The sequence below is a fragment of the Octopus sinensis genome, linkage group LG4 (assembly GCF_006345805.1).
Source record: "Octopus sinensis linkage group LG4, ASM634580v1, whole genome shotgun sequence".
In the NCBI taxonomy this organism is placed as follows: Eukaryota; Metazoa; Mollusca; class Cephalopoda; order Octopoda; family Octopodidae; genus Octopus; species Octopus sinensis.
Window position 1 is genome coordinate 39,953,335 of NC_043000.1, and position 23,445 is coordinate 39,976,779.

Genomic DNA, 23,445 nt, shown 5'->3' on the forward strand with positions numbered 1-23,445 from the left:
TGTTTGTCTTCTCTATGTTTAGCCCCATGTGGGCAATAAAGAAATAAGAAACCTTGCCAGATCAGATTTGAGCCTGGTGCAGCCTACTGGCTGGCCAGTTCTCACTCAAACCGTCCAACCCCTGTCAGCTGACCCTACTATACTGATTTCTCCAACATGTACAATTTCTTACATGTTTCTCCAACATGTACAATTTTGTAACTCATTAATAAAAGACATGTAATGGTGAATAAATAATACCTAAATTTTTTCCAATCTTTTGAGATTATAAATGTGTGTGTGTGTGTGTGTGTGTGGCAATTTGCTGTATTTGAGAAGGTGCATCAAGTTAAGTAAAATCACTGTCAGCCATACATACAGGTGTGCCCTTTACAAGTGCCAGTGCCACATAAAGTACACTCATGTTGGTGGTGCTGTGTGAATGCATCCGTGCAGGTGGCACATAAAAGCACCCAGCACATCCTATAAAGTGGTCAGCATTAGGAAAGGCATCCAACCATGTCACAACAGACAAGTGGAGTCTGGACAGGTCCCCCCAGCTGGCCAGTTCTTGTCAAACCATCAAACCCATGCCAGCATGGAAAACAAACGTTAAACAATGATGATGATCCCTTTCAGTACAGAACGATACAGAAATTGAGTTATATATAAACCTCCACTATTGACTCTGTGTGTGTGTGTGTGTGTGTGTGTGTGTGTGTGTGTGTGTGTGTGTATGTGTGTGTGTGTGTGTGTAGGAAAGGAAGAGAAAGAGTTAAAGTGAGTAAATTAAAAAAAAAAAAGCTGGTATTGGAGGAGAGCAGGGCATTGTAGAGAGAATTGTTTCCTTTCTTTCGTGTTCTTTTAGAGTTCCATGCTGATGGTTATTGATTAAAATCAGCAGAAATGGTGAGGAAAGTGTAAACGGGGAAGTGTGTAGTGATGTGGTGTGTGGGTGGGGGGAAGAGATCAGAGAGAATGACAAGAACAACAATAATATCAATAACAACAACAATAGCAGCAGCAGCAGCTGCTGCTGCAGTAGTAGCAAGAACCGAGTAATGGATCAGTAACATGTGCAGAACCAACACAATACAACTGGTGATAGTGGTAGTGGTAACTGGAAGAAGGTGGCGGTGGTGGTGGAGGTGATGGTGAGAAAGACTACAGCAGTTTCTTAAATAAATTAAAAAAAAAAGAAAAAAATAGAAAATGCCTGAAAGCATTGAACTTTACTACTGCAGCTGCCAATATTAGTCAATATTCCTGAACATGATTGTGTCTAGGTATATGTAGTATATATGCATGTGTGTGTGTGAAGAAGAAGCATGTGATTGTCATTGATGGGGTGGTGTTCCAAAAAGAAAGGGAACAAAACTTCTGTCAGTGATACAGTCAGTTTGATTAACCAGTTGAGACTGGCATCTCAAATTCTCTTGAAATAAGCCATGAATGCGACTACGTTATGATGCTATTTTCACATTTTTTTTTTGTGTACCTAAGATTTTAAGCCCATGTATGAAAATTATCAGAGCACCACCTGTTTTGTCAGTGTACTCAACCTTGTCCATGACGACAGCATTTTATGGCAGAAATTTCACAAATCATTCATTTCATCAATTTTAACTGTATCACTGTGACTTTAGCAATCATTTTGAAAACCGACCATATTCAGTCCAAATACTCTACCTGTTTTACATTCAAGCTAGCCAGCTCTGGCTTCTCACACCTACCCTTTAATATCATTCTGAGCATAACAAGCACATTATTAAAATCATGTGGCTCTGACATAATGAATGATTCATTCAAAGCAATGTGAATAAATATCACATTTGACAGATTAATCTGAATGTTAAAGGGTTAATAATTATATTTAAGAGTGGCAGAACTATCAGCACTTGGGACAAAAAGAGCATTGCAGCATTTACCAATGGCTTTTGGATGTTCTGAATTTAAATTATACCTAGGTTGACTTTTATCTTTCATCTTCCAAGGGTAATGATAAGATAAAATAACATTAACATCAGTCAATACCAAGTTTAACTTAAGCAACTATATCATTGTAGACAGTTCAAAAAAAGAAAGAAAAAAGTGCAGGCATGGCAGTGTGGTAAGAAGCTTGCTTCCCAACCACATGGTTCTGAGTTCAGTGCCACTATATGGCATCATGGGCAAGTGTCTTCTACTATAGTCCCAGGCCAACCAAAGCTTTGTGTTTTGGATTCGATAGAGGGCAACTGAAAGAAGCCCATCGTGTGTGTGTGTACCTTTGTGTGTACTTGTGTTTGTCCCTCAGTCCCACTGGCACTGGTATGTTTACGTCAGTCATCTAAAAATTCTTCAAGGCAGTGCGCCAGCATCGCTGCAGTCTAATGACTGAAAGAAGTAAGACAGGTGAAAATCCGAAGTAGAAACAGTACTGTACTCTCTTTACTCTTTTACTTGTTTCAGTCATTTGACTGCGGCCAAGCTGGAGCACCACCTTTAATCGAGCAACTCGACCCGGGACTTATTCTTTGTAAGCCCAGAACTTATTCTATCGGTCTCTTTTGCCGAACTGCTAAGTGACAGGGACATAAACACACCAGCATCGGTTGTCAAGCAATACTAGGGGGACAAACACAGACACACAAACACACACGCATATATTATATATATATATATATATATATATATATATAGAAATTCGGGGTGAGTACTTGCTAATTATAAGCACCTGTGTATACCGTTTGGTGGTGTAGGTGGTGGAGTAAATTGATCAAAATAAAAACATGATCATCCGCTGAATCCTTGGCATCATGTTTTTATATATATATATATATATACATATATACGACGGGCTTCTTTCAGTTTCCGTCTACCAAATCCACTCACAAGGCTTTGGTCAGCCCGAGGCTATAGTAGAAGACACTTGCCCAAGGTGCCACGCATTGGGATTGAACCCGGAACCATGTGGTTGGTAAGCAAGCTACTTACCACACAGCCACTCCTACTGTATATTTTTAAAAAATTATTTTTATAATTTGTATATATATATTTTATTATAAATGCAAAACACTACCACAGAGGAATCAACATAAGCTTAAATAATAAACCGTGATAGGTGAACTGTGGTAGGCGAGGGGTTACTGTATATACATATAGGTGTGAAATATTCTTCAGTGAACTTTACTCACCACTTGTGGAAAAAGTGCTTCATCATCATCGGCTTAGCACTTCAGCATTAAAACCAGCCATATCTAGCTCAAATATTCTACCTGTTTCATGTTCAAACTGGCCAGATCTGGCCTCTCACACTTACCCCACAATGTCATTCTAAAAACAAACTCTCCTATCATGGAAATCTCAAAGCTATGAGATGATGTATGATTCAAAATAATTTGAATAAATAAGCATTACATTTGAAAGGATAATCTGAATGCTAAAGGGTTAAGCTTATCCTGGCTTGATTGACTGATACTCCATTCACTGTGTACTTTGTACTTAATCTAAGTAAAATCAGGTGAAGTAATAGGGATGTGGCTCAATTAGAAGGAGTACTGACTAAATGCTTTGCAATATCTAGTTTTCTCTGCCTGTGTTGTGAATTAAAATTCTACAGGAGTTAAATTTACCATTCAGACCTATTCATTTCTTGACCATCAAGTTGTTAACTGAATCTGGTGGGTAATACCATAAAAAACCCTTGTTATTTATGTATTTTTTTTCAACAAAAATAAACTTTAGGGGTGCATAAATTACATGAGTAGATCGTTTTCCAGAATTTTTTTTAGAAATTCTTTTTTGTTGACGTACAAAATGTAAACATTCAAACCAGAAGTTGACTCATTTAATGTCAGAATAGGTTTTTACAGAAAATTTGCAACACCTGTGCATATTTATCAATTTTATTTTTGTTTATAATTCTTATCAACTTTTCCTGTGATCGTGATTTGAGAAGACATACAGCAATATGCAAAAGATCGGACATAATCTCTTGTGGGTAAGAAATGTAAAATAAAGTATTATAAACAGCACGAACACTTTGTAAATTAATAGCTTTTAATGTGATGCATGTTAAACAGAAACTATTTTTATTTAATGAAAATTTAATAAAATCTAATCATATGTGAAATTATGCTAAATACAACTAAATTGAAAACCTTTTCCCCCTGGCCATATTGACAATTCTGAAAACTTTTGGTTGCGAATTTTACATAAGAAGCTTCTTTTAACAAATTTTATCCTGAAAAATCCCCTACATAAATTACACAGGAGCATAAATTACATGGGTTTTTACTGTAAGTGCTTGTCATGGAGATTCCATGAGACAATTTTAAAGATGTCTTGTTTTTGTTGCTTCCAAACAATTTTAACACATTTGCCTGAGCCCTCAGAACATAGATGACTGGAAGAAACATTACAAAGTATTTTGTCCAACACTAACCTACTGCCTTTGACTGGAACTTTATTTTATTGACACAGGAAAAATGAAAGTTAAACCTCGGTAGGATTTGAACTCAGACTTCAATGAAAAACTGCAACAAATATTCAAAGGTATTTTGTCCAATTCTCTAATGATTCTGCTAATTTGCTAGTTTTTAAAGCCTTTATGAAGTCAAATAAAATAAATATCAGTCACACGTGCAATACCAAAATTAATTTAATTAATTGTACTCTTCCTTCTAAATTTATTGTCCTGTGCTAATGAGAAGCATCCATTGCCTCTGTTATCATCTCCAACACCTAAAAAGGTAATTGCTTCAATTATCTATTGAGATATCAGAGATGAGATTTTGTGAATGATTTTCAGAACTCACTGCAAGTTCTGAAAATTATTCTGTTCTGAAAGTTAAGAACTAATGAAAATTCTTATATTCAAAAAGGACGACAATCAAACCACAGTAAAGAAAAACAAAAGCACCAAAAATGAATTTAATAATCAGAATAATCAAAAACCTTATGTGCTAATTACATTCTTAATGCTCCCCTTGTATAATGCATAAATGTCACAGTATCTCATCCTTCTATAAAATCTATAGATATACCTATTAAAAAAAAATCAATATTAATCTCCGGCCTATATAAAGAAATCAATAACAGTCACATGCTAAATGAAAAAAAAGGAAAAAAAAAAACAAATCAATACTTGTTGAGGCCATTTTTTTAAGCTTGTATCACACTCAACAGAATTGCTTACAAACCTTTGGAGGACAGTGACCCACATATACTTAACTAAAACAACACAATAAATATGCTTTTTCCTAATTAATTAAACATTTTATATATATATATATATATATATATATAGAGAGAGAGAGAGAGAGAGAGAATATATATATATATATATATATATATAGAGAGAGAGAGAGAGAGAGAGAGAGAGATATATATATATATAGATATATATATATATATATATTATATATATATATATATATATATATTATATATATATATATATATAGAGAGAGAGAGAGAGAGAGAGAGAGAGAGAGAAAAACAAGGTGTCTTATATACAAGTTGTTGTTGTCAACTGATGTAATGTAATAGGTATAGACTAGGAGTGCTCAGTTGGTTTACTACTAAAACTCCAGCTAGAAGGCTACAGCAAAGTATTGTGTTGAGACTGCCTGTTGAGAGTGGCAAGAAATGGTTTTCCTCCTCATATTTTCCTGACTTCTCCCTCTCTGATGACAGTGTTTACATAGCTTATGGAATCCGTACTGACTATCAAGATCCACATGCTTTGCTATTCTAGAAACAGCTGTAAAGACAATCAACCTGTTTATATTCTCTATCTAAATTGAAGGTTTTCCTTTTGTGATTGATAGCAAATATTTTATAGTTTCAATGTTTATTTTAATCTTTTTCTCTCTCTCTCTCTCTCTCACTATCTATCTTTCTACATACATACATACATACACACACACACCTATGTATAAATGTGTGTGTGTGTGTGTGCATGTACATATATATGTACACACATACACACAACACATATATATGCATATATGGGTACAGGAAGTCACAAACTGTAAACAACATGAAATACAAAAACAAAAGAGTTGAATACATAAACAAGAGAAACAAATGTAAAACACGAGTAACATAAAGAATGACTCTTCAGTTGTCGGCTGTCCATCTACTCCTCATTTTGAGCAGTGTTACTTGTCCTGTTTTCCATTTGTTTCTCTTGTTGTTTATGTATTTAACTCTTTTGTTTTCATATTTCATGTTGCTTACAGTTTGTGACATCCTGTAACCATATATGCAAATATATATATATGCTAGCATGGAAAACAGATGCTAAACGATGATGATGATGATGATGATACATATGCATATATATATGTGTGTATATATATATATATATATATATATATATATATATATATATGCATACATATGCATAATATATATATATATTATTTATATTATTATTTGATTGAATGCCATGCATCCATTTCCAAGTAAGATCATCTTAATATTTTTGATGCGACTCTACCCTTTACTTTTCTCTCTCTATCTCTATCACTTTCTCTAATTCCTTCTTTTCTCCTCTTCCTTTTCTTTCTTTCTATCTGTCTGTCTGTCTCTCTCCCTCCCGCTTTCTCCTTTACATTCTCTCTCTTGTTGCATACACATGTTCATCATCCATCTTTCTTTTCCTCGTGTGATGATCTTCCTTTTTCTTCACGGCTATCGAAAAGACTGCATGTATCCCATCTGTCTCTTCTCTTCTGTCTTTCTTCTTGTAAAAGAAAATTTCTCCAGTGTTCACTATTTAACCTTGTCTGGTCTTACAACCCTCCATGTTTGTTTTCATTCGGTTTCCTTGTATGTCTCCACTGTCCTGTTTTTGTTACCAACTTTGACCCTCTGCAAATCCCAAAGTTTATTTTGGTTTGCGGGAGCAACTGCCCTTCGAAGACTCATATTGTCATTCAGTGCTCAAAATGAGGAGTAGATGGAAGCTGACAACTGATGAAGGGTCGTTCATTATGTTACTTGTCCTGAACAGTTTAAAATTTAAAACAATGTTCTGTATTGTATAACCAGAGGGCTATCCCATGCAAGATTCATATTGTAAAAGTTAATGCCAAGCACATTACAAGCCACCTATGTTTGTGAATTGTTAAGAATTGGACACCAACATGTTTGTGACTTAAGCCTTGGTTTTAAGATGCAAACATCATGTCTTCCAGTGATTTAAATTAAAACCTTTCAAATTTCATTTATGTTCCAAAATTAAAACAAAGGCAGATGGTTCATAGAAATATGGTTACAAAAGGGTCAAAAAACAGAAGTAGCTTGTAAGCATGATTACATATGTGCACATACGAGAGAGAGAGAGAGAGAGCGTGCACTTAAATGGTAATGAATTGAAGTGGCTATTTAACAGATATTCATGTTAGTTTAGTAGAAAATTAGTGAGGAACATCTGGTGTGTCTGAGTCACATACAACTCCTCACATAGGTCAGCATGGTATTGGCATCTAGATTAGACACTTCTACTGGTCTACATTCAATTATTAGTTGAACATCCCAGCATTTTATTTCAGCATGAGAGTTAACTAGCATAGCAACCACCTTTCGTTGGTCACTGAAGGACCTGCTGACTGAACCACTAACAGCAGACAAAATTAACAAACCCTTAATCTATGTCCAATCAGCAAGTCTAATTACTTGTGACAATTTACATCATAGCTTCCCATTGGAGGGCGCTGGTGACTAGGTGGGGAGTGGGGGGAGAGGAAAAAGTGGCATTGGGAAGGAGGCAGTGAATTGGGGAAGCTATGAATTTATTATAATATTGTACACAAATTATATGATATTATATTAAATATGAAATGATTCATAGTTTATATAAATTAGAAAAATATAAAATATTTATTTATACATAAATATAGGGATGTGGCCATGAGTGAGGCGGTGGCCCAAAATGTGTGAGAACCTCTGCTTTACATGGTCATTCTCAACCTAATAGAAATAGCAGTTAAATCTCCTTCAAATCATAGGCTACTGTCTTAACCATTTAGCATTTAAACCAGCCAAATCTGGCCAAAATATTCTACTTGTTTTATCTTCAAACTGGCCAGATCTAGTCTCTCTCACCTACCCTGCAATGTCATTTTAAAAAGAAACAATCACATCATCTAAATCTCAAAGCTATTAGATAGAGGATAATCTAAAACAATGTGAATAAATAATCATTACGATTGACAGAGTAATCTGAATGCACATCGGATAATGTAGTCTTATGTATACACAAATTTTGAAAACCAGGTGGGATTGTCATGACAGGAATACCTTTTGATGACAAGACTTCTCCACCAAGAATGACTTACAGGTTAATCACAGGCATACTGTAAAACTCCACAAACATGCCTTTTTGTTTGATTAAAATCTAAATGAAAACTGGGAATGTATATAATACATGATGTGTAATAAACTGTGAAAATGCCCCCATCCACTTATTTTTCACCTTTTACTTGTTTCAGTCATTGGACTGCAGCCATGCTGCATGGCTGCAACCCTTGAAAGGTTTAGTCAAACAAATCAACCTAGGACTTACTTTTTTCTAAAAAGTCTGGTACTTAAATTTATCCAACTCTTTTTGCCAAACTTAAGTAACAAGGATGTAAGCAAACTAACGTCAAATATCAAGCAGTGGGGTGGACAAACACAAACACACATACAGGCACATTATGTGCGAGGCTTCCACATAGCTTCTATCAACCAAATTTACTCGCAAGGCATTGGTTGACCTATGGCTATAGCAGGAGTTACTTGCCTAAGGTACTACACAGTGAGACCGAACCTGAAACCATGATGTTACCCAGTGCTCAACTGATACTTATTATAGTAAGCCCGAAGAGATGAAAGGCAAAGTCAACCTTGTGGAATTTGAACTCAGAATGTAAAGACAGATGAAATACCACTAATTGTTTTGTCTAGTATGTTACAGATTCTGCCAGTTGCCAGTTTTGTTATGATATCATGTATTATAATAACACAACAGTGTGTACTATAATACATGGTATTGTAAATTTTTAAGACAATCTAGGCCCCAAAATCAAAATTGGGGCCTATCAGATCTTGATACAGAGTTGGGATTGGCAGATATTAATAATAATCTAGTACAGCTCTGTCTCTCTCTCTGTCTGTCTATCTATCTTTTGACACAGATCTTCCAATTAGGTTGCAGAAAACATACATGCAATATCTAACCTGCAACATATCAGCAGGACAACAATTGTGTGTGTGCATGAGTGTTCAGTGAACCAGTGAACTCAAGATTGCTTCCCTTCAAATCTTGTTTGAAACCATACAAATGGCAAGGCTATTGGTTACAAACATACAAGACTCCTTTACTTGTTTCAGTCACTAGACCACTCCCATGCAGGGACATCTATTACTTATTCTGTATATTGAACACCTTAATTGCAAGTTGGTAAATAAACCAAGCAGTGAGGGAAAAAACTCTAAGACATGCACACGTACATAAGACAGGCTTTCACAGATTCTAACAACCAAATTCACTCACAAAACATTAGTCACCCTGGGTCTATAGTAGAAGACACTTGTCCAAAGTATCACACAGTGGGACTGAACCTGAAACCACATGGCTGCAAATCAAACTACTCAACCACAGAGCCATGCCTACCCCTATGTCCTGTTGCAGGAATGTTACAAGAATGGTGGATGGGAGGGAGGAAGGCATCCTTGAGCCAAAGACTGGACTGGAAGTTTGCAACAGAGTGGATACTGTTAAAGACACCCAAGCTGTGCCAGGTGGTGGTGGTGGTGTTAAACAGTGTGCTGGCTTAAGTATACCACCCTAATAGGCCATGGCAGGATTTGAACTGAGAATCTTTTCTACTCTAGGCACAAGGACTGAAATTGTTGGGGAAGGGGTACCAGTCGATTAGATCGACCCCAGTACACAACTGGTACTTAATTTATCGATCCTGAAAGGATGAAAGGCAAAGTTGAGCTCAGCGGATACTTCTAAGCATTTCACCTGGCATGCTAACGCTTCTGCCAGCTTGCCGCCTTGGATTTGAACGTGGAATGCAAAGACTACAAGATATCCAAGCCTGTCGCTCCACTCCACCTCACCAAAAGAAAAATAAAAGAAGACATGCTATGCCTATCATGCAGACCTGTCTTTTACAGGCTAATGAGGAAGCTTCTGATGTAGATGGTTGAACTTTTAGAAATAGCAGTCACATCTCCCTCAGATTACACCCAAGTCTTTTAAGAAAAATAAGGATAAAAATGGGTGGCCATAGCTGGAATACTTTTAATCATAGGTCTGATCAATCAAGGCTGACCTGGTACTAAACAACAACAAATGTAACCAAAATTACCAACAATTAATAGTTACATATGCCAATGAGAGAACTTTTAAGTGGTCACTCAACATGCTAAAGATAGCAGCAAAACTTGCCACAATTCACACCTCACTGTCTTAAAAAACAAAAGGATGCATTGATAATGCAATCCAATATTCTCTCTAAAGCTGGGATGGTCAAGCTAGAATACTCTTTCGGGGCTGACTTAATGATGTAACAGCAACCAAAGAGGCCTCTAAGTGGTAGATAGCAACCAGATCTCAGATAATATAGTCCCAGATACACAAAATGTGATAGTCGCAATTGACATGTTTGTTTGATCTGCCTAATAAAAATTTACAGGAGCTAAACAACCACCACCACCACCGAGAGAGAGAGCTTATGTAATTGGTCACTCAGCTAGACATAGCAGCTGAATTTCCCTCAAATCACACCTTACTGTCTAAAAAGTAAGTCACACAGAAAAATGTAGTTTAGAAAAATATTGAGATGATCAAGGTTGGAAAGGCTCTAATCATAGCTCTACTTGTCTAGAGCTAACTTGGGGCCAATAACAACAGTAACAGTAGTTAGGAGCCTGTAAAAAATAGCAAACTCTTTCAGCTTAACACCCTACTGTCTAATGAAAGCAAGTACATATTAGAAAGGGTAGTCCTAGAAATACTTCCTCTGGAAAAAAAAAAAGAGGAAAAGATTTGATCATTCCTACGTAATTAAGAAGTTAGCTTTGCAATTACATGGTATTAGCTTCAGTCCCATTGCACAACAGCTTGGGCAAATGTCTTCTATTGTTCTCAGCCAACCAATGTCTTCTGAGAGGAATCTCCATCCTGCTGTCTCCCACTCTCTCTTTCACTTGCACTTCTCTCAGGTTGGGCAACTGTGTATTTTCTTTGCAGTAACACACCTGTTTCTGTTTTCATTCCTGATCTTTCTCTCCAGCTGGGTAACCTTGTACTTCCTCTACAGCAAGACACCTGTATCTGTCTCACTATAACCGTTTCATCATCACCTCCCTCAATGCTTCCTCCCCTCTTAAAAGTTTTTGTCTTGCAGTACTTGGTGACCTTGTCAGTGTAGGTGCCACTTAAAAGCACCCAGTCCACACTGTAAAGTGGTTGATGTTCTGAAGGGCATCTAGCTGTAAAAGCCTTGCCAAAACTGATCTCACCTATGCTTTTGTCATGTAAAAAGCACTATTCACCTTGCCTGTGCTTCTGCTACATAAAAAAGCACTAAGTCCACTCTGCTGAGTGGTTGGTATTAGGAAGGTCATTCAGCTGTAAAAATCCTGCCAAAACAGTCACAAAAGTCTGCTGCAGGCTTTGGCCTGGCCAGCTTTTGTGGTACTGTCCCACCCATGCTAGCATGGAACACAGGTGTATGATGATGATTATATATATATATATATATATATATAAACAGTTATCAATTTGTGTTGCAATATATATATATATATATATATATATATATATATATATATATATATATATACCGGAGTAAACACATAAATGTGAAACAAGGTGGAAAAATTCTAGCAAAAACTGTCTGATGAACGGCAACGAGAAACTCAGAGTAACAGATTTTGTTGAATTTTCTGCTGCTTAAAATAAAGTATATATATATATAATATATATATATTTCATATTTTGAGTTCTATTTTCCCTGTTTGCATCACCAAACACATACACACACATACATGGCCTTGCTTTTTTGCTTTTTGAGCCAAAAAATTAACTAACAAACATATCATCATTTAACATCTGCTTCTGATGTTGGCATGAATTGGATAGTTTGACAGGAGCTGGCTAGGCAAAAGAGCCACCAGGTTTATATATATATATATATATATATATGTAGGTGTGTGGGTGTGGGTGTGTGTGTATATGTGTGTTTCTGTTTATCCCTCCACCAACTCCACTTGACAACCAGTGTTGGTTTGTTTGTTTACATCTCCATAACCTAGCAGTTTGGCAAAAGAGTATGATAAAATAAGTAAAATACTGGAGGCAATTTGTTTGATTAAAAACCCTTCAAGATGATGCCCTAGCATGGCCACAGTCCAATGACTGAAACAAAAAAAAGATAGGTTTACTTGAGCAGAGCCAATCCAGGGATAAAATCTATTGCTAACTATAACAATAACACAAGCCAGTAAGGGAAACTCCATGTAATTAGTTGATGTGCTTGTAGACATGTTTCATTCAAATCAAAACTACTCTTCTAAAATAAAAAATAAAATAAAAAATAAGAATGGTATCTAAAGATTACAGTGGAAAGCCTTTGATCTAATGTATAATATAATGTAAGCCAGGTGATAAGTGGAGGGCTTTCAATGTACCTAATTCAGGGACTGGTGGCATAGCGGTCAATGTTATTCACTAGCAACTGCAGTTTAATTTTTAAAAAAAGGGAAAAAAAAAAAAAACTACTGTCATTACCACAACCATGATCAATGGTGGGAACTTTAATGTGATCGCTTGAAATAGCAGCTAAATCTTTCTCGAATCACATCCCATCCTTAAGAAGAAAAGAACTAGACGGAATACTTTTGATCAAAGGTTTGCTGGATCAGGACTGACTTGGGGCTAAACCGCCACCACCATCGCCACCACCACCACCACCATCACTACTATTATTACCACAATCTCTGCAGTAGTGTAGCATAACTGATGTCCATCTGGCTGCTCACTTTAGCAAGGAAAGAAAGCACTGTGTAAAATTATTGTTACAAACACTGTAAAATATTGATGAATGAAGGAGGTGAAGTGAGAGGAGGTAATCCATGTAAGGTATCAAATGATACAGCAGCAATAGTAGCAACTCTGGCTTTATTTATTTATCTATTTATTTATTCATTGAACTGCTCTATTTTTGTGCTAGTAACACAAGTATCATAGTTGACTTGCCGTTATCAAAGGAGCTAATTAAAACAGCTAAAGACAACAACAATATTAATTAGAATATCATACATTCCAACAAAAGCTATGTAATTTATAAGGTAGGGAGGAGTACAGTCAATGGAACCGATGACCCCAAAACACATGATTGGTGATCTATTTTCATCAGCTTAGAAACTCCGAGAGTGGAAATAAAAAGCAAAATCGATGGATGCTGGACAGATTTGAACACAGAACGTGGAGGGACTAAACTATATACTTGCTTAAGCATTTAGTTTCTATGACACTCTGCAAGCTTTCTGCCAACAACAATAGTTTAAAGAAAGAGTCACTATTCCAACAAACTTTTAATGGAGTGACCCCATTTTAGCAAATCAATACATTCTTGATTGATTCTTTTATAATTTACTATGACCAAAACTAACAAAAAAATTATAGAAAACTATTATCTTTTATTGTTTACTTGTTTCTGTCATTGGACTGAACTACTAAGTTACAGGGAAATAAACTGGAAAGTTGTGGGTAGCGGACTTCAGTAAAGGCATTGTAGATGTAACCATCCTATACTTTTATATTATTTTGTTGTCCAATGTGTTCCACTTCCTTCTTTAAAATGGTAGGTAGGGTGTGAAATCAAAGTTTATCTGCTATTTCTAGCAGGTCGAGTGACAGGCACACGTGTGTGTGTGCGTGCGCGCATGTGTGTGTGCTTATGTGAAGTGTAACAAGGTATGCAAAGGTTACAGTGTACTGATTGGATCGGGATAAGTGCATGCACACTGAGATGAAACTATCAGAAGATGTCTGGGGTGAATGAAATATAGAGATTGGAACAGAGAATGTGCTGCCGAGTGGAACGGACAAGACACGTTAACTCACTTTGCAGATGCTTGACTTGCTAGAAATAACTTCCACATCTACAGATCATATTCTCTCAACTTACATAAAGGACATTTTGGACATTGGGGTCTCTGGTACGCAAAAAGACTGGATGGTTACATTTACAATATATTTGACCTCAGGTTGACCAAACCAGATCAGATCAGCACTCATCAACTGGAGCCAAACAACAACAATCATAGCCTGTCTCTTTACAGTAGAGTATAGTGTCCTAGCATGGATGGACTTCCAGTTCAGGTATACGTCTCCTTTGTTGGGTATTGTTGGAGGTAAAGGGGCAACTGGCCTATCATCATCATCATCATCGTTTAACGTCCGCTTTCCATGCTAGCATGGGTTGGACGATTTTGACTGAGAGCTGGCGAACCAGATGGCTGCACCAGGCTCCAATCTTGATCTGGCAGAGTTTCTACAGCTGGATGCCCTTTCTGACACCAACTACTCCGAGAGTGTAGTGGGTGCTTTTTACGTGCCACTGGCACAGGGGCCAGTCAGGCAGTACTGGCAACAACCTCACTCGAATATTTTTACACATGCCACTGGCACAGGTGCCAGTACTTTTGTATTATTTTAGATAGGAGAGAAAGAAGAACGAAATGATTTTAGGGAGCTATGATGGTAAGTGCACAGCTGACTAGTAGCTGTTTAGTCCAATCAGCCATGATCAAACAGATCTGTGATTTAAGGTAGTTCAGCTGTAACCAAATATGATACGCAGCATACTATATCTAGAATGACATTATCCAATGTGTTCTTTTTCACCTTTTTAATGGCAAGGTGTGATTTGGCTTCTATTTGCAGCAAATCAAATGACTACATAGGAATTTGCTTGTTAGCTCATATATAGTAACTGTTGTTGATGTTTAACCCCAAGGTAGCTCTAGAAGAGCCAACCCATAATTAAAGATTTTCTAACAGTGACAACTGCCTTATCCTAAATGTATTTCACATTTTAAAGATGATAGAATGAATTTAAGGAAATTTAACTTATTTCTAGCAAACTGAGTAACTACAGAGAAGCTCCCGCATGTTTTGACAAGAGCTGTCTGGGCTCCATTTATCTGTTCTGGGAGGATTTCTACAGCTGGATGCCTTTCCTAATGTCAACCACTTTACAGAGTGTGCTGGGTGATTTTATGTGGCACCAGCACCCACAAGCCTGCAAGATCAGGATCACTCAGCTAAGAGAAGGATGTGGAGGGCATGCCTATGTGCATGGGCACGGACAGAAATCAAATGTTTGTTCTGTATGTCATAAACAGTAATACTACTAAGTATAATGGTAACCAAACTACTAGATGATGATGATGACGATGATCTAGTTAGAGCTCTAAACTCAATAGTAGCAGTTGGGAAGCCAGCATGCTTCACTGAATGTGCAATGTTAGCTTGCATGTATGCAAAGTGTTGAGAAAATTGAGTAAAGAGGCATCAAATGTAGTATGCAAGAGAAAAGACTGTGCTGCATAAAGACAGATGAAGACAGCTGCACAAAGAGGAGATGTTGTCTAAATGTGGAGGCTGTGCTGCACAGAGATGACAAAAGACCAATATGATTGGCAATTTACTATACTTAAGAAGACACATCCCAAAATCAAGACCACAAAGGCATGTCCTTTATGTCCAAGTCCCTGCAGGTAATCTCTCCCAAACAAACTGCTCCCCAACATTCCATCTTCCTAACACCTCCCCCTCCCTCCACCTGTACTTGCTGTAATCCCCCTTCCCTCTATCACCCACTCTCTCTTGTGAACCTACATGCACACACTACATCCCTGTTGAATCTCTCCCCCTCCCCTTAACTTGTGTCCACTCGCTACATTCCTCCCTCACCTCCATCTCCCACTTTCCTTTCGCAAATTCATGAACTTAATCACCCATTCACTCTATACCCTTGTTCCGCTTCACTAACGAACACCTCGCTGCAACGTGACTGTATGCTCTGTCATAACTTCATCTAATTTCTCCTCTCTCTCTCTCTCTCTCTCTCTACACACACACAAACACATACTCTCTTCCCTTCCTATATCCAACTGAGGTAGCCATGTATATTCTCCACTGCAAGGCATCTATTCCTGTTCCTCTAGTCATACATTAACCTCTCATCTCCTGGCATAAAGCCACCTCCCTCAAAACCCATCTCAGCTGAGGGGTTTTGTCTTGGAAGTTACTTGGTGACCACTGCTGTTGGTGCCATGTTGAAAGCATTGAGTACACTCCATACAAAGTGGTTGCCATTAAGAAGGGCATCCAGCTGAAGAAACCATGCTAAAGCAAACAGTAGAGCTTGGTGCTGCCTTCTCGCTTGCCAGCTTCTGTCAAACCATCCAACTCATGCCATCATTGAATGAGGATGTTAAAAGATGATGATGATGATGACACACAAAGCACAGGCAAGCATACATAGATAGGTGGATATATCATTTGGCAACTTATTTGAGCAAAAGATGTAAACATTGTCAAAACAATAAACTGATACTCTTGCATTAAGTCTCTTGCAATATTTGTTCCACCCACGTTTCACAGACAATCCTGAATAACTTTTAACACAGTAAATGCAATAAATAGGTGTTTGGTCCATTGGAAGTCTATTGTTGAAGATACTATTGTTTGCATAGCTGCATGATATTAAATAATATAAATAAGGTGCAGATATGGTTGAGTGTTAAGAAGTTTGCTTCCCAGTCACATGGTTCCAGGTTCAATCCCACTGCATAACACCATTAGGGCAAGTGTCTCTGAGCCCTAGGCCAACCAAAGCCTTGTGAGTGGATTTGGTAGATGGAAACTGAAAGAATCTTGCCCTGTATATACATACACACAGAAGTATGTATGGATGGGTGTCATTCAGTTTTATTTCAAGAGTTCTTGCCAATAGAGAAAGAGGCAGTTTCTAACCTAGATCCAAAGCTCCTTCATTGGAATTTCAACAACATCAACAGGATATTTTTGTATGTGTGTATGTATATGAGCAGATTTGTGTGTTTTATCTTATGTATGTTTTCTCATGCATATAGTTGCATGTCTAGACATGCTCATATATACTTAAATGATAAACTTCTGGAAAGTTTTACGTGATTTTTATATAGTTCCAAGTGATGGATCTGTAGTGTCTTTGAATCAGCTTTCTGTCTGTGTGCCTGTCTGTAAGCATGCATGCATGCGTGCTACTGTCTCCTTGCCTTGATATAGCATGATAATTGTAAAATGTATGTCACAGCCATGCAAGTGGTTTCCAATCTTCAGTGAAAACATGTCTAGTTATGGGGAAATAGGAAATATTACTTTATCTGGAAACAGACAAGTGTCAAAGAGCAATCTGGCCACAGGAAATCTACCTTAACAAATACTGTGTGATTCATGCAAGCATGGCAAAATGGATGTGATGGTGATGATGATGAAATAAAACAAGTGAATGTCAAAATAGATAAAAAGAATTCACATACCACTCAGAACATAGAGGTGTGGATTGATCTTCAGGAAGGAATTCTTGGGAACTGCCTGAACAAGTTGTTGCTAGTGGTCACTGAAATGATAGAGAAATAACACGGTTGATAAAACTGCAGATTTCAAAACACAAACACTCATTGAGAGAGAGAGAGAGAGATAGGTTGTATTTGTAGTGGGATAAGCGAGCATGTGAAAGTGACAAAAAGAAAGAGTACCCCATTTTATAAGGACATGAGTGCAAATATACAGTGATTTCATTTATTCCCAATGCAGCTATGCTGGAACACTGTCCTTAAGGGCTATTAGTCAATAATATAAGCACTAGTGATTATTTCAGTCAGTATATATATATATACACACACACACATACATATATGAGGAGAGAGAATAGCAAACTGAACTAAGCACAGAGATAAACTTGATCAATGAAAAATCCTTCAAAGCAAAGCTTCAGTATGACTATTATCCAATGAGTGGAATTAGTAAAAAGTGAGAGAGAGAATGTGTGTGTGAGTGTGCATGAATGTATGAGTGTGTGTCTGAGTGGGTGTGTGTTTTCTGCTTAATGATATGAACATCAACAAGAAAACCTGATGGAAAATATTTTTTAAAATTCAATCAAATCAATCTATTATTTGTAGTTATTTAATCAAATCAGTTATTGGTAGTTATTTTATCAATTTGTGAAGGTAGGAGAGTCAAAACCCAAAGTGCGCCCAAGAAGGTGATAATGGTTTTTGATGTCGGGACAAGAGAGACAAAAGGTACAGTTGAATAAGTCAATGCAGTACTTCACTGGTATCTATCTTAATGAGCCTGAATTGATGTATATGACAGTTGGCACTGACAAGATTTAAACTAAAAATAAAAGCAACCGTAATAACAGCATTAATAATGAAACACTGAACTAGATACAACAAAAATAGAAAACTGCACTCTTTGCACTTGGCTATATTTCTAGTTCAGACAGAGTAAATGATTTTTGCTGTGAGGAAGTGGTGAAGTTTAACATTTTGGATATAGGTGTAAGCATGGATGTGTGGTAAAAAGTTTGTTTTCCAACCCCTGCTTCTGGGTTCAGTCTCATTGTGTGGCACCTTGGACAAATATCTTCTATAGCCTCGGACCCACCAAAGCCTTGTGAGAGGATTTGACAGATGGAGACTGAAAGAAGCCTGTCATATATATGTGTGTGTACATGCATCTATGTATGTCTGTGTTTTTGTGTCTGTCCCCCCACCACTGCTTGGCAACTGGTGCTGATGTGTTTACATCTGCATAACTTAGTGGTTTGGCAAAAGAGACTGATAGAATAAGTACCAGGCTTAAAAGAGGAATAAGTACTGGGGTCAATTTGTGTGACTAAAATTCTTCTAATCAGTGCCCCAGTATGACTACAGTCTAATGACAGAAACAAATAAAAGATACCTTTCTTCTCCAAAAATAAAGAATAAAGAAAAAAGTTCTAACACTAAACTGCAAAATAATGCTTGTATCATTTTCTAAGTCATTTAAAATGACTTATTTGATGGCATATAAGATGTTTATTTTCCCACAAAAATAACTCAAGAAAAAGAAAAATCACCCCCAATATATGTGAAGGGCTTCCTGAATATGATGAAGTGCATTTTGTATGCTATCATATATAGTAATAATTATAATTTCAAAGAGAGGCACAAAACCATAGATTTGGGGTAGGCTATGAAGTTGATTAAGTTGACTACTAGTTTATTTTATTGACTCTCCAGGAAAATAAAAGACAAAATTGATCTCAGTAGGAACTAGAATCAGGATATAAAAAGATTGAACAAAATACCACAAGGCATCTATCTTGTTGTGATCCTGTCACTCTACTGCCAGCACTGTATCTGATGCTCTAAAGATTCTACCAATTTGCTGCTGCTGTTTTGTAACATGCTCTCTGGCAACTGTACCTCAATAACTCTTTCTCATTTTAAAACATGTCTCTCCCCACCACATAATTTTTAGGGGAAGCCAGAGAAGCGAACTGAATTAAACCTAGAATTTTTATTACTGAGACATATTTTTAACAAAAGGAAAGTGAACCTCATTTGAAACTGAACTCATGATTAGCATGTTTGCCACATAAACAACAAAGTTTCCTTGGTGCTGTAGTTTAGCCCCAGGAAAGCCTTGACTGAATTGATACATAAATGATCAAAGGCATTTTAGTCATAGCTATCTCTTTCTCTTTTAGACTCAGTACATCTATGATAACATTATCCAATGTATTTTGCCTGTTTTTGTTTTTGCTTTGTTTTTGGTTCTTTCAAAGAATATTTCAGCTGCTATTTCTTGGAGGGTGAGCAACTATGTTAGAGGATCCTCCGATTGGTCAAAACAAGATGTGTCATCAGACACTCACCATGTTCTATAGGAGAGAGGCGTTAGGGATGGGTGAGTTAAGATGTGGGGTGGATTTGGTGAAGTAAGGGTGGAAGCAAAGAAGTAGGGGAAGAGAGGCAGAGATGAGCTGAAAAAAAATGTAAAGGGGTAGAAGGTAGGACATAGAGAGGAGAGTGTATATGGCTGGGTGTTTAAAGCTACAACATTCTCTCCACCACCACCACCCACACCCTGACAACCATTTCTCTCCCTCAACACAGGCAATGATTTTACTATTATCAAGATATATGGAGTGGTGCAGGAAATTGACTGTAGAGAATAAAACATGACAACCAGAATCTACAGAACCAGACATGGAGAGAAGGATAGGGAGCTGAGATAAATAGAATTGGCGGGAAGAGTGGAAGGTGGATAGAAAGAGGGAAAGTGTGTTAGGGAACTAGTGACAGCTGACTTTAATGAGAGAGAGAGAGAGGGACTCTCCTTGCCCACCTGGTCTTCCCTTATTGGCAGCTGTAAAAAATGCATATGCATTATTGGAGAGGGAGATAGTAGAATAAGGAGGTCGTGAGGTGACAATTAATAGCGAGGGGGGGGGCGATTATGAGTCAGAGAAACAAACAAAGAACTGGTCACTGAGAAAGAAAGAGAGGGGAAAGGGAGAGAGACAGTGAGCCACAATAAGAAAAAAAACACAATACAAAGATTTATTCACAAACATGCACACATGTGCATCCATACATATCTGTAACAAATTATCAACACCCATGCAAGCCTTGTATATGTAAATTATTGATACTCAGTGTGAACATATACAAATTACCATCACATGCATACTCTCGTGCCTACATAAACACATACATACATAAATCATATAATCATACAGCAATGCCCATGATTGATAGATAACAAAAGGAAGAAAAAAAATGAAGAAAGCTCAGTAGGAGGAAGGGGAGTGCATGAAACTGTAAACAGAGAGTGATGGTGGTGGTGGAGTTGTTGGAGGTAGAAATGACATATGCATGTGTATGGCTCTGAATGTAAATAACAAAGTGACCGTGACCTACATAAATGACCTCCAAAAGAAGGAGCTTCAAGGAGGTCACATGAACTGCAAGAAACAGTAGTTAGATATCTTACTGCACTATTTTGAAAAAAGAAAGAAAGAACACATTAGACAATGTTATCCTAGATACATTATTATAGCCAAAAAAAAACTAAAAAAAAAATTAAAGGGGAGATAATCATGTTTAGATCACCTTTGATCAGCCAGATTTGAGTTATCAATGTCAATTACCACTGATAGGCACAGGAGCACATAACAGGAAATAAGTTTTGCGACTCTGTAATAAAAAATATTCAATCTACCGTTAAGAAAAAATTGAGTGAGTCTCTACTTGGTCGCTGAAAATAGCCATCAAAACTTCAAATCATATGCAACTATGTCTATCACACCTCTAAATAGCTGCTTGATTTGCTAGAAACCACAACTAAATAAATCTCCCTGATATCACAAAACCACATACTCCTATCAAAGAAAGAAAAAAGTGGATTAAATAATGTAGTCCTAGACATAATGTGTCTCATAAAAGACATCAGTGCTGGAATGCTCTTGATCTATGTCTGGTTGACTAGGCTGACCTGGGATTAAACTGAAGATACTGGATAATGTTAAAGCAGAAATAAGAAACTTACGAATTAACTCTTCTTCATGCTTTGATATGCATATATTGCAAGTTCTATAACTGCAAAGTCAGTAGTAATTGGTCATAAAGATAAGACCTACAGCTTGATCAGTCAGAGTGTCCCTTAATTTGAAACCATTAAGCAGATTATTTTGAGGTACTTTATATTTAACCTTCAGTTATGCATTGTTATTTCTTTGTTATGTAAATGCTTGGTACCACCATTCCTATCCAGAAACAATGTCTCTTGTCTTGTCTTGAGACAGCATTCACCCGGGGTGGGTTGAGCTGGCTTCATTCATCCTCAATGCTGCATCTCTCACAAATGCCGACCAGGCCTGGCGATTTGAGGCTAACGACCATGTGATCTCCAACCACTCCCTATTCCAGCGGTGAATGCCGTAGACATAGGGGCCTAGGTTGGGTTCCAGATCAGCCTTGACTGTCATCAACCAGGTTTTTTGTTGTCCACCACATCACTTTCGCCAACCCTGAAGGGGAGCTGGGGCAATTGCTTCATAGATGAATTCTCCAGAAACAATGTGTAATTCAATACTAAATAAAATCATTTCCAGAATAAAAAAAATACATATTTATTCCTACTTAAACATGGATGTTCTGTTAGAATAAACTTTACTGTAGTAGATACCATGAGAGGAACTCTCATATAGGCTTTTGGTGCAAAATGCATGCTTGTGCATGTCACTAGCAGGGAGAGAAATCCCCACCAAATCCAGCACCAAGACCACCAGATCAGGTGATTTTTGACCTTCCTTAGATTGTTGCTTATCATAATGGATTCCTTATTAGATTTACCAGAAATTATTTGTGTCCCTAACAGGAAGAGTTCTACTGAAAAACAGGTGTTGCATGTCATTTTCACTTGGAATGGAATGCTAAAGTTTTTGGCATCAAACAAATACCCACCAAATTTTATGACTATCTGATTATGGCTCCTCCAAGAAAATGGTTGCAATAATTACAAACAAATGCTGCAGATAATTAAAATGGGAGAAAAAATTGCCCCCTTTTTATTGTGATTACTTTGTCAGTTATCATACCATTCTTCATGCTATAATCAGACAACAAAGTATCATCAAACTCATACATCCTTGATAATGTCCTGTTCTATAGATGAGGAAATGCAGTTTAAAAAAAAAAAAGGTTTAACACTGAAATTATAAACTTTGTTATGGAAGTTAGAAGCAACACTGTTCTCATTACAAGGAATGGGATTGGAACATGGCCCATTCCAACCAAATCAGGTCTAAATAAGCCAGAACATGAACTGCGTGAAATGCAGAACAATAGGCTCAAACCTTGAGTGAAAGATTCTTAGGAGGAGTACTTGATCTACCTGGAGTATTAAGCCCTTACTTTTCAGATATTGGTATCAGATGATATCATATAGTAGAAATATGAACTTTTAGTATGAATAAATTCGATACTACATGCCTATATATGAAATTATGTAAGTGAATGGCCAATGATGGAAGTGGTGAAAACAAGACATTCCATTATATTATACTGAACCTTCATGTTTTGATTCTTGTTGAGCTATTTATTGTTGTATCAAAATTCTTGTATTAGTGAATTATTTACCTAATAACAAAACAACAATACAGGGAATTTAGGTTTCAGCAGAAAGCATAGAGAATCTCAACCAGTATTATCTGTCAATAAAAATGCTGATGAATTTTAAGTTGTTTAGCAAAGACATTCCAGTTGCGATAAACCGGTATTTTGTAACAACTTTCAAGTAAATTCTGGTACCAGATTCAAAGTACAAGAAGAATAGATAAGCATAAAGAACACAGGAAATGG

The 23,445-nt window shown here is 37.0% G+C and overlaps 1 protein-coding gene across 2 annotated transcripts in view; it reads right to left on the minus strand.

The window, feature by feature from the left end:
* The window catches only part of LOC115210201 (neuroglian), a 203,813-nt gene that overhangs the window by 85,836 nt on the left and 94,532 nt on the right, over window positions 1-23,445 (minus strand). For both annotated transcript variants that reach the window (XM_029778670.2, XM_036501979.1), the window contains exon 2: window positions 17,566-17,645. The gene's annotated coding sequence lies outside the window, so the exon portion shown is untranslated. The remainder of the gene's footprint in view (window positions 1-17,565; window positions 17,646-23,445) is intronic.